Source organism: Equus asinus, chromosome 2 (assembly GCF_041296235.1).
Source record: "Equus asinus isolate D_3611 breed Donkey chromosome 2, EquAss-T2T_v2, whole genome shotgun sequence".
In the NCBI taxonomy this organism is placed as follows: domain Eukaryota; kingdom Metazoa; phylum Chordata; class Mammalia; order Perissodactyla; family Equidae; genus Equus; species Equus asinus.
In genome coordinates this window covers 179,434,673-179,448,837 of record NC_091791.1, presented here as the reverse complement: position 1 = coordinate 179,448,837, position 14,165 = coordinate 179,434,673, and the positions used below count along the sequence as shown (strand labels likewise).

At 57.1% G+C, this 14,165-nt stretch overlaps 3 non-coding genes across 3 annotated transcripts; 2 read left to right on the top strand and 1 right to left on the bottom strand.

Annotated features, from left to right (window-relative positions):
• Window positions 1–18: 18 nt before the first annotated feature.
• Window positions 19–182, bottom strand: LOC123283667 (U1 spliceosomal RNA). Its single transcript, XR_006524342.1, has one exon. It is a non-coding gene; the product is annotated as a U1 spliceosomal RNA (small nuclear RNA).
• A 4,525-nt stretch (window positions 183–4,707) lies between these two features.
• LOC123283666 (U1 spliceosomal RNA) lies at window positions 4,708–4,871 on the top strand. Its single transcript, XR_006524341.2, has one exon. It is a non-coding gene; the product is annotated as a U1 spliceosomal RNA (small nuclear RNA).
• A 6,852-nt stretch (window positions 4,872–11,723) lies between these two features.
• LOC123283647 (U1 spliceosomal RNA) lies at window positions 11,724–11,887 on the top strand. The gene has a single exon (XR_006524323.2). It is a non-coding gene; the product is annotated as a U1 spliceosomal RNA (small nuclear RNA).
• The last annotated feature ends 2,278 nt before the right edge of the window (window positions 11,888–14,165 follow it).

Sequence of the window (14,165 nt, the reverse complement as noted above, 5' to 3'; positions counted from 1 at the left end):
CGTTCTACTACAAAAAGCCAGGGGAGAGCGCGAACGCAGTCCCCCACTACCACAAATTATGCAGTCGAGTTTCCCACATTTGGGGAAATCGCAGGGGTCAGCACATCCGGAGTGCAATGGATAAGCCTCGCCCTGGGAAAACCACCTTCGTGATCATGGTATCTCCCCTGCCAGGTAAGTATGAGCTGCTCGGCCCGCCCCGACACGCACCCCCGCGCGCGCCCCGCTCCTTACGCACGGTCACTTCCCCCGCCCCGCCCCGCCACGCCGCCTCCCGCCCCCGCCCCCTGGAGGCCCCGCGGCCCCGCCTCGCCCACCCCCACGACCACCCCTGCAGCGTCTGGATCTCCGCACGCGAGGCGCCGGGGCCACGGCGGGGCGGGACCGGCAGCCTCAGCGCGCCCGCTCATCTGCATACGCCACGCCCTTGTCGTGACGTCCCCGGCGGCCTGTCGCCCCCTCCGGGACGCGGGATCTACGCGTCTCCACGGGAGACTCGACGAGTCTGGGGCCCGGAGGGGACGCCCGGGAAGACGGGGTCTCGCGGCGCCGGCGCCCAGCAGCTGGGGGTCCCCCGGGGGGCGGCTCCGGGCTCGGGTCCGGTCTCCCCTTCCTCTCAGCGAAAAGGAACCGCAACAGAGTGTCGCTTGAACGTTACATACGTCGGAGGTCAGAGTTTCGTCAACAGTTTAACACGAACTTGGTTTAATCCTCATTCGGGACCTTTCTTTCCGATTCCCTAGTGACCTATTCTTGCAACCGTGACAGGAGAGCGAACAGAGCCTTTCCGGGCAGGGCGTCCCTTCACCGCGAAGCTGGCGGGTTAGGGGAGGGGTGCTGAAGGGCCTCTGAAAATCGAAGGGGCACAAACGTGACGTTTCTGTCCTGGGGGCTTCGGGGACCTGTTTCAGGCCTCCCGGATTTGCCTTGTCCTCTTCTAGACAAGAAGGGTCTTTCGGGAGGTCAAGTGGAGGTTGAACGCGCGTCCTCCCCAGATGTGAGCTCGACGGTCGCGGAGTGTGTGACCGGGGGCGGTCGGGGCCGCGCAGCAGAGCGGGCCGGAGGACCGGGCGGCCGGGGAGGCCTCCTGAGGCTGAGGCTGTGGCTGCGCCCGGGTCCCCGGAAACAGACCGGGGCACCCTCCCTGATTGCCGGTTGTCTCGGGAAGAGTTTCCTTTCTTTGTGTTTCCTGAAAACAAAGGTTTCTCTTCCCTAACCTCAGTGCAGTGATCAAATTCAAGAAGTTAACAGTGGGACAATATTATCGACTCCGCAGACGTTATCCCACTTCCATCAATTGTCCCAATAATGTCCTTTATCACAAAGGAAAATTCAAAAGCACCTGTTGCGTTCAGTCGTCGGGTCTCTTTAACCGACTCGAATCTGAGGGAACGCCCAGGTCATTCTTTGTAGTCCATTACTTAGGCATTTTTGAAGACTACGGGCCAGTTATTTGTAAAACATCTTTCAGTTTGGGGGTCGTCCTGTGTTTCCTCATAATTGCACTCCCGTATGCATTCTGGACAGGAAGGCTGTGTCAGTGACGCTGTGTCTGATGTGGGTTGACTTGTGTCCCTCCAAAAATATGTGGGAGTCCTAACCCTGGGACCTATGAGTGTGACCTTATTTGGAGACAGGATCTTTGAAGACGAGGTCGCTAGAGTGGGCCCGCATCCAACAGGACTGTCCCGTATAAGAGGAAAGTGCCACGTAAAGACGCAGACACGCAGGCAGAACACCATGTGATGACAGAAGCAGAGGTTGGAGTGATGTCGCCACAAGCCAAAGATTGACTGTCACCGCTAGAAGCTAGAAAGAGCCAAGGAGAGACTCGACCCGGAGTCTCAGAGGGAGCACGGCCCTGCTGACACCTTGATGTTGGACTTCTAGCTTCCGGGCCCCTGAGAGAATACGTTTCTGTTGTTTAAGCCACCCAGTGTGTGGGACTTTATTATGACCTCCCTAGCAAGTAAATGCGGTGTCCTTCTCTGGGCCTCACATTTGGAGGCACACGAAGTCAGTTGGTCCAATTGGTGGTGTCGACGTTGATTACTCGATTAAGGTGGTGTACGGCAACCATCCGCCACTAGAGGGGTTCACCAGGGTTTCCCTTGGTGATAGTAAGTAATTTGTGTAGAGGTAGTTTGGGGATATGTCAACATCCTGTTCCTCTGCAAACTTTAACGCGGTGGTTTTTAGCATCCGGTGGTGACTCTGGCGTTATGATTGCCAGATGTTGATTCTCTAATTCCATCACTGATTCTGCATTTATTAGTTGGAGTCTATTGTCGGGAGGACAATAGAATTTCCCTCCTTCCCTAGGCACTGTCGCTTTGAACACATGGTTGTGATTTTATTCAGTTGTTCGTAATGCAGAACCGTCTTTAATAATTCCGATGTTCAAACGTTCTGCGTTTGGGCCTATGAAAGCCAGGCCATTGGGGCCGGCCCCGTGGCGCAGTGGTTAAGTGTGCATGTTCTGCTTTCAGCGGCCGGGGGCTCGCCGGTTGGGATCCCGGGTGCGGACATGGCACCGCTTGGCAAGCCATGCTGTGGTAGGCATCCCACATAGAAAGTAGAGGAAGATGGGCACGGATGTTAGCGCAGGGCCAGTCTTCCTCAGCAAAAAGAGGAGGATTGGCAGCAGATGTTAGCTCACGGCTAATCTTCCTTAAAAAAAAAAAAAAAGAAAGAAGGAAAAGAAAAAGCAAGCCAGGCCATGTAATTTTGGGAGCATTTCCTTCTTTCCTGGCACAAGGTGTTCCAGGCTCATCTTGTACCTTCCCCGACTCCTGAAGATCACCTCTGTCTCCAAAGAGCCCTGGTTCTTTTCAGTGGGGAACAGCTCCTAGGAAGCAAGGTCAGGGCACTAGGGATGCTCATGGCTACTGGATGTCTCGGCTTCCACGCCGCTTCAGGGGACAGAGCTCGGAAACACATATACTTCCTGCACATAGCTATACCGGCTAAAAATGAGGAGCCCAAGCTGATACCTGCAATTCCAGCTTTCGACTTAACACCAGGTGGTTCCTCCTTGCCCTCCCCCTTCTCGTACCTGCATCTCTTTTCTCCAACCGCGAGAACCTTGACCCCCAACATCCACTTACTCATTAGCTCAGTCCTACGATACACACATTAGTACAGAATTGCTATGTTGACGAAAATAAGCCATAGCCAATCTATAAATGAAAATTTGGGGTGAGTTTATTCTGAGCTAAAATGTGAGGACCGAAGGAAGAAAGGGCACCAAAGAAGTGGGGTGCACAGAGTGGTTATATACTCCCAAAGAGGATGTTTCACATAGGATTGAAACGTCCCTTTTACAATAGTCGCCAGACTGCTCTGTCAGCACAGCGATTGATGGACACAGCAGGGAGGTCTGCTGTCTCGGTGGACCCACCAGGGTGGCAGGTCTGTTGTCTCAAGTTGGGTGGTCACAGGTGAGCTGGGTGGTCAAAGGTGAGCGCAGCAATCAGTTCCTAGCCTAAGGAAAGATGCTTATCCTTAAGGAAATGCCAGTGTGGGGGGAAGCTGCACCTTTAAGGCCATTTGTTCTTGCCAGAGGAAATGTTTAAAGCAGCTATACAATGCGTGCTCAATGGCCATGTCACGCCCTTTTGGAAAAACAAAGTCAGGCCGAATGAATTAGGTTCACACCAAATGGCTTCTTCATATACTCCAATATATACCATTGCTTGCCATTTCTATTTGTCAGTTACGACCCCATACCGGGAAGGACAGACCTGCGATGGGACAGCTCCTTCTTTGCAGTTCTTCTCCATAGATTTGAAGATGCTTATGGTCAACGTCCCACGTTCAAAAGTCATTTCAGTTGGTTATTTTTTTTTCTATTTCGGTGTGCTTACACTATTCATGTGAGATACAGGTAGGTTCATTAGCATTTACGTCCAATTTTAGGGGGTTTCCCCCGTCTTTAAGAAATAAATGTACAACATTGACGGAGTTATAAAAATCAAAATCACCTAGAAAGGCAGGGACACTCCGAAACGCGGCGTTCTCTCCTTCCTCTCACCCCTGCGGCTAATTTCATCAGTTCTGGTTCACGGGTCTTCTGTTCCCTTTGGCAAAACTGTGTATGTTGCTCCTAGTTCACATTTTTTCCCAGACAGAGGGTAGCATGCTCCGTATATGTTTGCACTTTCTTTGTGTCACTCGACACAGTCAATGCGTCGTATCTAGAGAACCCTAAAGGCGAAGCCGACCTGCCCTGCCCGGCTCTGAGGCCACGGGGGCCGGCCGAGACAAAGGAAGCGAACCCCAAGCCGAGCCCGCGACAGCGAAATTTCCCGGCGGGAACAAAGTTCGAAGAAGACGGGGAGAAAGGCAACGCCCTCAAGCTAACTGTAAACTACAAACGGGCGTTCATGTTAACCAGAGGAGTCACAGCTGACCTCTCCTGCTTCTCCCGACTTCTGTCGCCCGGGCAAGGGAAAGACAGGCTCCCCGGGACGTCACGACAAGGGCGTGGCGTATGCAGATGAGCGGGCGCGCGGAGGCTGCCGGTCCCGCCCCGCGTGCGGAGATCCAGAAGCTGCGGGGTTGGTCGTGGGGGTGGGCGAGGCGGGGCCGCGGGGCCTCCAGGGGGCGGGGGCGGGAGGCGGCGTGGCGGGGCGGGGCGGGGGAAGTGACCGTGCGTAAGGAGCGGGGCGCGCGCGGGGGTGCGTGTCGGGGCGGGCCGAGCAGCTCATACTTACCTGGCAGGGGAGATACCATGATCACGAAGGTGGTTTTCCCAGGGCGAGGCTTATCCATTGCACTCCGGATGTGCTGACCCCTGCGATTTCCCCAAATGTGGGAAGCTCGACTGCATAATTTGTGGTAGTGGGGGACTGCGTTCGCGCTCTCCCCTGACAATTTTGGTTTACGAATGTCAGATGCCGTGGTGGTTTTCGTGAGAAAGCCTGCCGTGTTTCAGTTTCCTTCGGGCTATAGTTTTTGTTTCTCTGCTCGTATATTGTGTTTTCACTTCCTCTGTCTCTTCCGCAGTTGTTTTCCTGACTCCTTCAGCCCGAGCTTTCTGTCTCCGTTAGTTCCGCTGTCTTTTTCTCCTAGCGGTTGCGGAACTTTCAAAAGGCTGGTTTTTTTTTTTTTTTTTCTTTGTGGGGCGAGACAAGTCTGCCTAAGTACCTTGGTCTGTGTTTCGGGCACCATCCCGACGCGCCCTTCTCAGCACCAGTTCTGTCCTTGTCTTCTTCCTGCTGAGTTCTCTCCAGCGCTTTCATCATCTCGCTGCCTAAGTGTGCTTCTTAAGAATAACGGCAACTTCAGCAGCAGCTACCACGTGCCACCTTGTTCGGACTGCCGGATCTTAGACCTCCCCTTTACAGGATCCACTGGATCTGAAGCAACATTTTAACAAGATTCCTCGTTGATTCTATATACGTTCAAGTTTCACAAGCACTGACCTAACACACTATATATTTTAGTAACCTTACCCACTGGAATGTAAGTTCCATGAGGTCAGGGATTCTTGGCTATTTTGGTGACGGCTCCATGCATACTTCACTAGAATAGTGCGTCGCTGTAATATGTTTCTAATATACTAGTTTGATCTCAGCCTTCAGAAACAAACAAACAAAAAAACTGTTTCCCAGCAGCTTCCCAGGTTCTAGCCCTGAGTCCAGGTAAGATGAATAATACTGTGTCCTTCCTACAGGGAAATCACAGGGTTGGGAACACTGCCTGTTCATCTTCATCAGCAATGTCTAGGAAGACCGTCTGCTTGAGCCCCGGGATGAAAGCTATAAAAAAAAAAAAAAAAAAAAAAAAAAAAAAAAAACCCAGGCCCTGAGCCCAGGGAGACAGGATCTCCTAGTCCACGCCGTCAGCCTCCAACCCAGCCTCCTTCCGCCCCTTTGCGCTTTAGGAGAATGTGATCACTTCACAGACATCGGAAAAAGGCCAGTCAAGGGGAAGCACCTTCTGTTTCTCCCACGCCTGCCCCTCTCTTCATCCAGTGCTTCACCCTGGTTCAAGCTGCGGGAGGCAAAACTTTACTTTGACCCTCTTAGGGTCTCCGGCAGGACCTGAGAATCAAATGGACATAAAACAGAATAATAGGAGAAAAGCGTAGATTTTCACATGTCCATGGGAGCCCCTTGGCAAAATGAAGACCCAAAGAAGCGGCTCGACCCAAAAGGAGCCCGGGTTCCTTTCATTGGAGAACGGTATTTAGAGACCAAGAGCCGGTGCTTGGCGCTTGGTGTTTGTTGATACCGGTGTGTCATTGCTTTCAGGCCCTGGTGTGTCATTTGCTTCGGTGGATTATAATCCATTGTTATCATTATCTCGATTTGGCCAGTCGGAACCCTTTCAAACTGACTCTAGTGCGCTTGACATGTCCGCCTCGGTCCCCGCGCATTTCTTTTACTTTCTGCCCCAGCTCCCACGTTCCAGGCTCAGCTTGTCTCTTCCCCGCCTCGCTGGGCCCCTCCCCCCTCCTGCGCAGTGACCTAGGCTCACTTTCCGGTGCCGTGAGGCTCACTGACAGGGCACGGAGAAGGGATGCCCGGCTAGGCGGGGAGACCACGTCCAGGGGGTGACAAGGCCGAGAGGTCCCCAGCCTTTGAGGCCTTGGCTCCCGTCCTCTGCCCAGCGACCTGGATTCCTTGGGCAGAGGCGGCTGCTTCCGGAAACAGGGCCCGGTTCTGTGGACCTCCTGGAGAGGCGCTGGAGCCAAGGGGGAGGGAGGGGCAGAGAACGCTGATGTCCGCGTTGGCCTCCTCGCCTTGGCTCCGTGCATTTTACAAACGTTTCAGATGCCAGCTGGTGTGTGCCCACCACTCAAGACCGCTCAGCCACCCAGCGAAAGTCCCACCGAGGCCCGGCAAGCCACAGTGAGGTGGCCTCCCCTCGACTGAGAGTGTCCCCACTCCCTGACTGGGCGGCAGGCACCTCTGCACCTTCTAGGATGAGGGGCAGTGCCTCGGAAGGCACCCCCGCCCCCCCCCCCACTACTTTCTGTGACACCCCAGACGGAAAGAGTCGGGTGTGGGGCTCACGCTCACGTGTGCTGGTCACCAAAATCCACTCTCCTTCCCCCTTCAGCTGTTTCCCCAAAGCACCAAAGCTAGGGGGTCCCAAGGATGCCACACCTCCACATCCAGTCAGGGGCCGTGTCCAGTGAAGGCCTAAGGTTCTGTCCGTCGTCTCTGTCCTCTGGTCTCCGCAGATGGTGACATTCGAGGCTCAGGGCTCTCTGTAGCGGCAGGGCCATAGGATCTTCCTGAAGGTCCCCTGTCAGACTGCCATGGCACGACTCCCCGGACCCGAGGAGACTCCACAGACTCCGGCTCAGCCCATCTTAGTTAGCCGTGGGACAGGACGGAAGGCTGAGGCTGCAGGGGGGAGACCGGGGGCGGCGGGCCAGGAGAGGGGGACTGTGTGGAAATGCAGTCTCCAGCCTCAGAGGCAGAAGCAGGACCGAAAAAGAGCTCGTGGGCTCAGGGGTGAGGGAAGGGCGGCGGCTGGGCCCCTGAGGCTTCAGGGAGCCACGTACCACTGCGCTTCTGTTGCGGGTCCTCTCTGTGATGCGCTCCAGCTGGACAGCGGGTCTCTGGACTTTCCTTCCCACAGGAGGGAAGAGAGCAAGGGCCGCTCCCCGGCCTTCGGCCTTCTTCTCTGCACGCACCCCCTCCCCAAGCCGGCTCTATCCCCAGGTGAAGCCAGGCCCATCTCCTGCTGGGTGCTCACTGGTTGGGCCTCGGCATCTTCCTCTCCAGGCCCTGCCAGGTTAGCCTCAAGGGCCCAGCACTCCAGTTAGCCAGCTGGTCAGAACCCACAGGTTCTTGCAGGCCCGTGCAAGGAAGTGAATTGGTGTGCCCCTCTATGATGGCAGCCGCCCGCCGCCCACCTCCCACCCCCATCCCCCTTCTGCTCCCTGCCTTCAGCCCCCATAGCCCCCGACTCTCAGGGCTCTCTCCCAGCTCTGTTGCTGCGCTGTTGCCGTCATATACGCGTGTATGTAGATACAGACAGAGACATCTCCGTCAGATCTAGCAGGAGAATCGGTGCGGGGCGTTGGCCAGCACTGTACAGTGGGAGCGATCGTTGCTCCTTCCGCAGGAATTCCAACCCTCCCTCAGCTCCAAGAACCGCTGCAAAGGTACGGGAAAGTTGCAGTTTCCCCGGGCCACACCCCTGTCCTCAGCCTGGCAGGAAACCAGAACGGGCCTCCGGGCCTCCGAGGCTCCCCTCGTGACTGTCAAAGCCCACCAGGAGCCCTGCTGCACTTTGCTCCTGCCGGCGTCAGCCCCGGTGCCGCGCGCAATTGGCAATGGCTTGGAAACCTCGGGGCGCCCTTTCTGTCCCACGAGTAGATCAAGCCGGTCAGGGAAGAGGGTTGCCTGTCTCGCTAGGTCCACATATGTATAGACCATACGAGAGAGGGAGAGAGAGAGAGAGACAGAGACAGAGACAGAGAGACAGACAAAGAGAGACAGAGAGAGACAGAGACAGGGACAGAGACATTGAGAGACAGAGAGATAGACACAGAGAGAAACAGACACAGAGAGACAGAGACAGAGAGAGATGCAGAGAGACAGAGACAGAGAGAGACAGACAGAGAGACAGAGACAGAAAGAGAGATGCAGAGACAGAGACAGACAGACACAGACAGAGACACAGAGAGTCAGAGAGAGAGATGCAGAGAGACAGAGACGGAGACAGAGAGGGAGAGACAAAGAGAGGCTGCAACTGGGGGAGACAGGGACCGTGAGCATCGTTTGCGAGGAGGGAGAGCAGGCGACGGAGAGTCTTCACGGCGGCTGCCGTGCTGGTCCCCGGCCCCTGTGAGGGCCTGTGTGCCTGTCAGCCTCCAGGGCTGGTCGTGGGCACAGCCGCTTTGCCCACGGGTGTGGCAGGGCTCTGTGAATGGGGAGCAAAGCGGCCGCGGCAGAGCCGGCGCTCCGGATGGCGGGCGGTGGGTGAATCGATGTGGAAAGGGCGCGGGACGTCGCGGGCCGGCTGGGGCTGCGCGACACGGCAGGAGCAACGGGGGCTGTTTGGCGCCGAGGGGACTGCGTCCGCGGACCGTGCGGAGACGGCGCGGGTGCGCTCCCCGGCGACAGCACACGCGAAGCTACGGCGGCGTTCCGAAAAGGCTTCGCGGGCTCTGGCCAGCGCGCGAGAGGACGCTGCGATCCTCCGGCGGCAGGAGCGGGCGCTGGGCGCCGGGGAGGCCCTTCAGGAGGGCGCAAGAGCTCGGGCAGCTCCTTCGCGCCGGAATCGAACCAGCGACCTAAGGATGTCCACGCCCGCCCAGCCTACAGTCCTCCTCTCTCCCAGCTGAGCTGTCGAAGGGTGCGCGCTGCCACGGCGGGGTCGTTCCTTTTTCTTGGAACCACGGAGGCCACGTCCCTGGACCGCCCGAAGCCCGGCCGCCTCGGCTTGGCGGGAAGCCCCCGGGAGGAGAGCCGCGCGCTCGGCGCCAGGCGCCCCCCTCCGGGCTGGGCACATCCTCCGCGCGGGGCTGCGGGGTCGGCGTGAGGGGGCGTGTGTGGGCTGCGGCCGGCCTCCCGGGACGGCGATTTTCAAGGTGCCTGGGCCCGGGCTCTCACCTGCTGCCTCCCGTCCCCTCCCCGCGCCCCGACCCGCAGGCGGCGACGCCAGCGGTCCGCGGCCGGAAAGCCGGTAAGAGGGGGAGCGGAAGCGGGGCGTCGGCGGAGGGACGCGGGGGTCGGGCGGGGGAGGCCTGGCGGGGGGGAGCAGCAGAACCCACCGGCATGGGCACCGGTGGGCGGCTGCGAACCGCCCAGCCACCACCTGCTTTTCAAGCGCCTTTAGTTCAAAGTAGTCCTTATGCCAAAATGGCATTTTCGGGGGGTGCATATTCGGCCCCCATTCCAGGCCAACAGCGTCGTGCCTGGCTAGTGCAGATGCCCTCGCTGGTCTCTCTGCTCGGGCCCTCGCCACCCTGGCAGCCAGAGGGATGGGGGCCGGGGAGGGGGGTGGGGGTCGTGGCGGGGCCGGCGAGGGTCAGACCAAGCCGCTCCTCGGCTCAGAGCTTCTGGTTCGCTGGACTCCAGGCCTTCGGTGGTCTACAGACCCTCGGCGTCCGAGGCCCCAGTCACCTCCCGGACTCCACGGTGCGCGACTCTCTGACGGCGCCCCGGACACCCGGACACGGGCCTCCCTGCCGCTCTGCAGGCGCCGTCCTCCCGGGCCTGGGCGGCCGACTTCGTGCCGGGAGGCCCCGCCCCGAGCCCGCCGGCCCCCTCGCCCCCTCACCTCCCCTCCCCGGGCCTCCGCTCCCACGGCCCGTCCCCGGCGCGGCCCCGCCTCACTCAGCAACCCGCCCCTTCCCGCAGCTCCCCAGCCCCCGTCCCTCCTCCGTTTTGTCTCTTTTCATGGTTCTTAACACCAAAGGTACGAATTCAGTTACCTGTCGCGTCCGTCGTCGACTCTCTCCCGCTCTCCTCCCTCTTCTCTAACGAAAACGTGAGCACCGAGAGGGCTTCCCGTTCCCAGGTGTCCGGACGCTGTCCGGCACCGGGTACGCGCTCGGCAAACAGGCGTCGAGTGGCCCAAATCTTGCGCGTCCTCCGGGAGGAGACCCGAGTGTGACAGGAGGGGCCGGCGCCAGGGGCGGGCTGGAGCGCGGCTTCCGGCCCCGTCGGACGCCCGCCCGAGACAGCGGCGGCCCCGAGCCGGCCCGGCCCTCCCTGCTCGCAGCGTCCATCCGTCCAGGAGGGCTCACGACCGAGACCGCGGACCCCCCGCGGCTCCACACCGCCCCTCTCAAGGACCGAGAGCCGCTCCTCGGGAAGGTCCTCAGGAAGGAGGGCGACAGTCGCCCTCGCACCGACCACCCTTTCGTGGTCCTCCCTGCTCTGACCCGACCGAGCCGCCGCCCTTCGTTCTGCCTTTGAAACGCCCAAGGCGCCTCCGCGCGAATCGCGGCGCGGCCCCGCTCTCTCCGCCGCGGGCCGCAGCGAGGGCGCGAAAGCCGCGGTCTCCGCCTCACCGTCCGCCGCGGTCACTCCGCCCCGAGCTCGGCGCTCCCGCCGGGCTGCGGCCGGAGGGGCCCGCGGGACGCTGGCGGCCGGCTCTCTTTCTTCCCAGCTTGGAGCCCCGGCTCTCGCTCCGGCCCGACTAGCCCAGGCCGCTACACGTGCGGAAGCCCGAGAAAGAGCCCGCGAAGCAGCGGGAGCGCGACTGCTGATCGAGGCGGCGGGGCGCTCGACGGCAACCGGCCGAAACGCCTCGCCCGAGCGTCGGGAGATTTGAGGGCGAGTGGGAGCCAGCGAGGGCGACCAGCGGCTGGAACCGCCTCCTCGCTAAGAGGAAGGGGAGACCGGACCCGAGCCAGGAGCCGCCCCCTCGGGGGACCCCGAGCTGCTGGGCGCCGGCGCCGCGAGACCCCGTCTTCCCGGGCGTCCCCTCCGAGCCCCGGACTCGTCGGGTGTCCCGTGGGGACGCGTCGGTCCCGTGTCCCCGAGCGGGAGACAGGCCGCCGGCGACGTCACGAGAAGGGCGTGGCGTATGCAGATGAGCGGGCGCGCAGAGGCTGCCGGTCCCGCCCCGCGTGCGGAGATCCAGAAGCTGCGGGGTTGGTCGTGGGGGTGGGCGAGGCGGGGCCGCGGGGCCTCCAGGGGGCGGGGGCGGGGGCGGGAGGCGGCGTGGCGGGGCGGGGCGGGGGAAGTGACCGTGCGTAAGGAGCGGGGCGCCCGCGGGGGTGCGTGTCGGGGCGGGCCGAGCAGCTCATACTTACCTGGCAGGGGAGATACCATGATCACGAAGGTGGTTTTCCCAGGGCGAGGCTTATCCATTGCACTCCGGATGTGCTGACCCCTGCGATTTCCCCAAATGTGGGAAACTCGACTGCATAATTTGTGGTAGTGGGGGACTGCGTTCGCGCTCTCCCCTGGCTTTTTGCGTTATCTAAAAGCAGCCTTGGTTCGCGAGCGACGTCTTTGGGGGTTTTTCCTTGTTGCTTGCAGACGTCTGTTTTTCAAGCGCTTCATGAAGGGTTTTCCCAGCACCATGCTCACGATTTCGGGTGGCTCGGTATTCACTTACGTTCTTAGCATCGTGAAGGCCACACACAGGAGGAGGAGAGTCCCGTAGCGGGGTTACTCCCGTCTAGTTTTCTTGTAGTGTAGTTAACGCAGTCTTTTCTTCTAGACACGTCCTTCCCATCAAGCCCCTTAACAAAACTTTTCTTTTGGTCAAATTTAGGGCTTGGGTATTTGGATACCTACTACTGACTTGACTTTGGTATCATAAAAGATTAGTAAGGAACGGGGCCTCGCTTTTACAACAAAAAGACAGACAAACTCGATCAATAAATCGGCAGAGGATACGAACAGACATTTTTCCAAAGAAGATATACAGATGGCCAACAGGCACATGAAGAGATGTCCAATGTCACTAATTATTAGGGAAACGCAAATTAAACCTGCAATGAGATATCACCTCACACCCGTCAGAATGGCTACAATTAACAAGCTGTGAAATAGTGTTGGAGAGCGTGTGGAGAAAAGGGAATGCTCCTACACAGCTGGTGGGAATGCAAACTGGTGCAGCTACTATGGAAAACAGTATGGAGATTTCCTCAAAAAATCAAAAATAGAAATGCCGTATGATCCCGCTATCCCACTCCTGGGTGTTTAGCCAAAGAACTTGAAATCAACCGTTCAAAGAGACTCCTGCGCCCTATGTTCACTGCAGCGTTATTCACAATAGCCCAGACGTGGAAGCAACGCCAGTGCCCATCCACTGATGACTGGATAAAGATGTGGTGTATATATATACAATGGAACGCTACTCAGCCATACAAAAGACAAAATCGTCCCCTTTGCAACAACATGGATGGACCTTGAGGGTACTATGTTAGGCAAAATAAGCCAGACAGAGAAAGACAAACCCCACGCGATTTCATTCATGGTGTGGAAGATAAACAAACACATGGACAAAGACAACAGATTCCTGGTTACCAGAGGGGAAGGAGGTGGGGGGAGTGGGCAAAAGGGGTAAAGGGACACATGCGTATGGTGAGAGACAAAAACTAGGAGCCAGCCCCGTGGCCCGAGTGCTTACGTTCACGCGCTCTGCTTCGGCGGCCCAGGGGTTCGCCGGTTCGGATCCTGGCCGTGGACATGGCACCGCTCATCAGGCCCTGCTGAGGTGGCGTCCCACGTAGCACAAACAGAAGGACCTACAACTAGAATATGCAACTATGTACTGGGGGGGGGGGGGGGGGGGGGGGGCTCTGGGGAGAAGAAGAAATTTAAAAAAACAAGAAGAAGATTGGCAACACATGTTAGCTCAGGTGCCAATCTTTAAAGCAAACAAAAACAACTAGACTGTTGGTGGTGAGCACGATTCTGTCTATACGGAAACTCAGATATAATAACATACGCCTGAAATTACACAATGTTATTAACCAATGTGGTCTCAATAAATTTTACTTCAGCTTCACAATATTGCAATATGTCTAGTGAGGCCTCACATCCCTGTGAAGCAAGGAATTGTAACATGCCAAACTGCTGGTTTTACACTGCTCTTTAGTTTCAGAGGCTACCAGCAACTTGTCTACATATTGAATAATAATAGACCTCTCTAGTGGGACATATTTCTCTAAGCTCTCCTGTAAATGACTAGAGAAAATAGGAGAGTCAGCAAACCCTTGAGGAATCTTTGGCATAAATATGCAACTCCATAAGTTAAAGCAAACAAGAATTTAGACTCATCCCTTGGATGGACAGAAAAGCAACAGAACATAGATCAACCACAGAGATGAAGCTTGCATATGACAGTACTAAAGTCAGGACATTGCTGAGTTAGGAACTACAGGGTCTAACGTTAATGGAATAATAAATTTATTGTTCTAACATTTTGTACAAATCTATATATTGGTAGACTATTTTATCAAATTTAGATTACTTTTTTATAGGATGCGTGATCTTTTAAAATTATCTTGTTTTTCTAATTCTTTTATAACTGGTTTTATTTCTTCTAATTGGGTTCTTGACAAAGTATATTGTTTTATACCTGATTGTGGCTTATCCATTTCGTAGGTTATTTTTATTGGTTCTAGATCTCCAATTAAATCAGCATCATTATTCCCTAAGGCCCAACTCCATACATCGATTGTTTCAGCTCAGAGTGCTTTTCCAGTGCACTGTGGGACTGTCGCTCTCTGC